Source organism: Castanea sativa, chromosome 12 (genome assembly GCF_040712315.1).
Source record: "Castanea sativa cultivar Marrone di Chiusa Pesio chromosome 12, ASM4071231v1".
NCBI classification, from domain to species: domain Eukaryota; kingdom Viridiplantae; phylum Streptophyta; class Magnoliopsida; order Fagales; family Fagaceae; genus Castanea; species Castanea sativa.
In genome coordinates, this window is record NC_134024.1 from 17,549,158 (window position 1) to 17,555,150 (window position 5,993).

Consider the following 5,993-nt stretch of genomic DNA (forward strand, 5'->3'; position numbering starts at 1 on the left):
TCTTCCTTAAGTCGTTCAAACCCAGTAACCTTAACACTCATGACTGATAGCAAAGACACCCTTCAACTTAGTGCATCAGTAGCCTTATTCTCAAGTCCCGCCCTATGTTTCACCACAAACTAGTAGCGTTGCAGAAATTCAACCCAACTACCATGCCTAAAATTTAGCTTCTTTTGGGAATGGAGATAGCGCAAGGCTTCATGATTAGAGTAGATAATAAATTCTCGAGACAACAGGTAATGGCGCCAATGCCAAAGAGCTCAAATAATGGCATAAAACTCTTTGTCATATTTGGAGTACTTTTGCTTAGCATCATTCAACTTCTCACTAAACTAAGCAATTGGGTGACGCTCTTGACTAAGCACTCCCCCTATACCAATACCTGAGGCATCACATTCCACTTCAAAAGGTTTGGTAAAATCAGGGAGACGCATGACAGGTGCCTCAGTCATCTTTTGTATTACCTCATTAAAGGCCTTAGTAGCAGCTTTTGTCCAAATAAACTCTCCTTGTTTCATGGAGTCAGTGATGGGAGACATAATGGTACTAAGCCCTTTGATGAATTGGCAATAAAAGGAAGCGAGCCCATGAAAGCTTCGAATTTCATGGATATTTTTGGGCTCGGGCCAATCCACAATTGCTTGAACCTTTTGGGGGTTGGCAAAAACTCCCTCAAAAGGATACTATGAAACCTAGGAAGACGACTTTATCGATAAAGAAAGAGCATTTCTTGAGGTTACCATAAAAACTCTCCTTCCTGAGGGTAGTACAAACTTGAGTTAGGTGGTCTAATGTTGTTCCCTAGACTTACTATAGATGAGGATGTCATCAAAGTACACAACCAAGAATTTCCCCATAAAAGGCTTAAGCACTTGAGTCATCACTCTCATAAAGATATTAGGAGCATTGGACAATCCAAAAGGCATGACCATCCACTTATATAAACCATCTTTTGTCTTGAAGGCAGTTTTCCATTCATCACCAGGACGAACCCTAATTTGATGATAGCCCATTTTCAAGTCTATTTTGGACAAGATTGTTGCTCTAGCCATCATATCCAACATGTCATCCAACCGAGGGATATGAAAGCGATATTTCACAGTGATCTTGTTGATGGCACGACTATCAACACACATCCTCCAACTTCCATCCTTATTTGGAGTTAAGAGTGTAGGAACTACATAGGGACCCATGCTTTCATGAACAAAACCCTTTCTAAGTAGTTCATCTACTTGCCTTTGCAACTCAACGTGTTCTGCAGGGCTCATCCTATAGTGAGGCAAGTTAGGTAGGGTCACTCTGGGCACAAAATCTATGGCGTGTTGTATATCACACATGGGCAGTAAGTGATCGGGGAGTTCCTCAGGGAAAACATCCTTAAATTTCTGGAGCACTGACTTCACTTCTTCAGGTTGCTCCTCACGGGTCTCTCCATGAAGTTCCCTGGCAACTAAGAAAAACACAATGGATTCTTGAACTGCTACCCTTTCAAATGCCTTTGGGCTTATGATGTTCAGGCCTTTTGCCTTTGGTGCTTCTGTCTTCTTGCTCATGTCGATTGGCTTGGGTTTCAAAGAATTAAGCACAATATTCTTACCTTCAAACATAAATGAGCAAGAATTGGATCGCCCATGAAGGATGACATCTAAATCATAGCGCCAAGGTCTACCTAAGATAATATATCCTATATCCATGGAAATTATGTCACACCATATTTCAACCTTGTAGGTGAGAAATTGAAGTGGGACAACACATCTTTCTTTTATGGCTATGAAGGAAGTATCCACCCAAGAAACTTTATATGGGTTAGGGTGTGGGATCACTTTCAAACCTAGGCGGAAACAACGTTAGAGGACACCGCATTGATGCAACTCCCATTATCTATAACAACCTTGCAAGTTTTGTTACTACACTTAGTGTAAGTTTGGAAGATGACACTCTGTTCTGCCAAAGCACACTTTACCACATTCACTCTAAGGGCACCAAAGACAATCTTGGAATCATCAACTTGGGGAGAGATGGCTCTAATGCACGCGAGATAGCTAGGATCATCTTCCCATTCTGCCTCATCATCTTAGCTTTCTTCAACATTTGGATCATACATCAGCTCCTCAACATCTTCTACCTTTTCATTATCCTCTTGAATGACAAGGGTCCTAGAGGAACATCTAATTGCGATATGTCCAACCCCATTGCATTTGAAGCATTAGAGGCGAGAGCCTAATCTTGAGGGCTCATTAACCACACCTTTTCCCTTGTCCTCTTTATCTATTGGGATGCTATTGGGGTTGACCTTAGGGGGTAAGACAAGTCTAGATTTGCTACCAAAAGATTGAGGGTTGGTAGGAACACTTCGAAGCTCAGAACGTCGCCAAAAGATAGATTTGGATGCTAACTCACAATTCCTAGCAAGGTCATATGCTTCTCCTAAGGTAGTGACTCCTCTGGTGATAATCTCGCCTAGTAGGTTAGCATTTAAACCATTCTTGAACCTATTGAGTGTGACAATCTCTTCCTCGACCATTCGAATTCGCCTCTTGAATTCCTTGAATTTCTCTATATATTCAGCCACAAGAGCAGTGCCTTGTTTTAGGCGATCCCATTCCTCAAGGAGGGAGCTCCTATAAGTTGGAGGAAGATAATTCCTCAAGAGTGCATCCTTCGTCTCAAGCCAATCAATAATGGAGGGCTCACGTCGTCGCCTAAGGGTTTCCTCAAGGTCCTCCTAGAAAAGATCGACTCTTTCAATTAGCTTCACCCTGGTATACCTCACTTTCTTATTCTCAGCCCAATGGTAATAGTCAAAGAATTTCTCCGTTTGACGTAACTAATCTGTGAAAACCCATGGGTCTAGGCAGTCATCAAAGGTGGGTGCTTCTATCTTTTTCTTGGACCTCCTATCATCATAATCCCTAGGGCCATTGTGATTATAGTGATTGTGTTCAAAGTTTGGAGTCCTATCAAAGTAACCGTGGTTATTTTGCCTAAGCATGTTATCTCCTTCATGGCTAATAGTCTCTCTTTGAGATGCTTCAATTCGCTTTATCCTATCCAGTAAAGCTTGGACACTTTTTGCTAGGTCTCCTATGGTTTGCTCTAAGGAGGGCCTAGACTCCAAAGTGGATTGATGTTCAAGGTTTGACGTGATGCGACCACTACGTAGATGCATGTAATACTATATTTATGAATGCAGTTGAGATTCCCAAAAATTCAAGTAACCAATTCTCATTGTAAAATTAAGATCAAACAAGAGTACAAATAGAGACTAGATCAATGAATCAAAGGAATAAATTGCAGTCAAGTAGTGACAGCGTTCACAATATTGAGAAATAGCCCAAATAAAAGTCAAATTCCAATAAGCTCCACAGTTAATAATGAGAATCAGATATTTCAAAGAAATTGGGTTATGTCTTTTTCTTTTTTTTTTTGGAATTTTTAGAGTGGATACTGAAAGAAAGCACACATAATAAAAAAGCTAACTTGAGCACAAAATGGGTAGGCTTGTGGGGTATGGTGGGATATGCACATAAAAAATATAAAGATAATATTTTTTTTAATGAGACAAAATTGAACCCACCAAAAGAAAGTAAGAGTTGTACCCTGGTCAGTGGCTAACTTATTGCACTAGATAGTCACGGGCTTGGCTCCCCAAGTGAGTGGATCTGACTTGGACAGAGTGGACCTGTGGAGAACAATTCAAGGCCTAACAGCAACAATAATTTCTTTCTTTTCCTTCCTTTTGATTTGAATTTTTTTTTTGTTCGCAAAATAATAAAAATACACTGCTATGATGGGCTTAAGGGACTACAGGCTTTAAAAGAAATTTAAACGGCAGGCTTTAAAAGAGAAACTCAAACCACAAACTTAAAAAAAAAAAAAAAAAAAGGAAAGACAACAGAAACTAAAAGAGAAAAGGAGCGGCGGAGCAAGTACGAGGTGGCCTGGCATCAACGACGGCGAGGCGGTCTGGGCTTATCGACGTCATGGTCAGCGGTGCTTGATGGTGCAAATCAGAGCTCACTCGTCAGTCCGCAATGATGGAACCAGCACGGTGGAGCGATGTTGACGGCGAGTTGGTGTAGGTGGTTCTCTACGGCGCGAATCTAGTATTGACATCGGCGGCTCTCGTTGGCTTTCAAACTCCTCTGCCTCTGGTCTGGTGGCTGATGGGCTTGCGTGGGTCGCTCTCTCTCTTTTTCTTTTTTGGTGGCTTGTGGGTTCCATGATCAGAGGCAGGCACGGATGGAGGTCATTGGCTTGGAAGAGGCCGCTGGCTTCTCTGTTGGTTTGGGGATGAAAAACTCATGTGGCTAAAGGGGATATATGGTACGAATTGGTTCAACTTCTGGTTTGTAGATCTCGTGAGGTAAGAAATTGGGTTGCTGTGGTTTGCAAATCTGGTGGGGTAAGTATTTGAGCAATGGCATGTCTGGCGGCTGATTTATTTTTAGATGGTGAGTATGGCTCTAGGTTGTTAGTCGTGAATTTGGGTTGCTGAAAGGGGTGGTCAAGTTGGGCTCTGATACCAAAACTGACGTAGGACAACCATAGTATTTCAATGGAACAAATAAACAGAGAAAATAAACCCTAGGAGTCAGTACCAAGCAAAAACTGGAGTCAGCACCAGTTTAAAAAAAACACACATTTTTTTTATTATTCTCAAAACTATCTTATAATAATCAGAAAAAATGTTTAAATAGCTACAATAAAATGCATAAAGAAACCCTAATTATTAAATGCTTGGGCTTGCTTAGTTTCAAGCCCAATAATTAACAGGCTCCATCCATAAGGACACAGGTTAGGCCGTCTTCTTTTTGCTCTTCCTCCCATACATGCGTATAATTGGGGGCTTGTACCTTGTGTCCACACCAGAACACCCTAGTGAGCAACATGAGGGCAAGAAACCAGCAAAATCAAGGCAAAGAATCTGGGACAACCTTTTATCTATATCAACTATAGTTAACCACTCAAAATATTATGCAATTTTAGACTTGCAATTGGGCCATATGTATGCATGAAATGGTTTTTATTTATTTATTTATTGAACCAGTTAGTTTTTTATTGCAAACACAGAGGCAAGTTACACATTCGAGAGCTTAATGGACCCTGAGTCAAATAGATAGCAGAGCTATTAGCAATCTGCAGCAAGCATCAGAACTACAATACTTCAAGTACAGAAAAGACCAAATTATCTAGAACCCAATGGCTGGAATAGAAAGACTTCAAAATTTTCATTCATGAAGCAAAATGCTTGATATGCATTCAGTAATAATTATCACTATTTCATTTATATAATTCACCACAAAAAGCTACCTTAAATCATATCTCTCAATCTGGATGTAGACCATGAATTGCAGAACTTCCTCAATTATTTTATAATCAATCAATGATGCGTTATTTCCTCACATGGGGCATGATTTATATTTGCAGATTTTTGTTTTTATTTAATAGCTATATAAATTTTTTTTTTCTCAAAAAAACAAAAAACTATATAGAATTGTTAGCTTACTACGATTTTCATTTTTCATTACTTCGTGTATGGCTAATTGGTCACACACCCTTTTTTTTTTCGAACACCAAAAGTACAATACCAATTTGGTTATCCGTTCTCTATTATTTTATTTATGTTCAAAAACCAAAGAGCTACCAATTATGTGTGTGCCCTGATTTGAGTCTGAAAATTAAGGTTTTTTCGAATGCCAAAAGAGCAATATCAATTTGGTTATCCTATTTTAGAGCTGTTCAAATACTACAGAGCTACCAATTATGTGTGTGCCATGATCTTTGATAATTAAGTTGAGAAAATTCAAGTAGCATGTGGATTAACTTTTTCTAGCCAAGCCTGTGGTTGGATTTGTTTCTTATTATTTAAATTAATCTAACTTTTTAGGTGCCATAATATATTTTAGATTTTTGTTTCTCCTGCCTCAATCCTTTTGAAGCTTTTTGTTTCTTTCTGATTTCTTTGTCAGGTGACAAGGCATCTCTTTCTT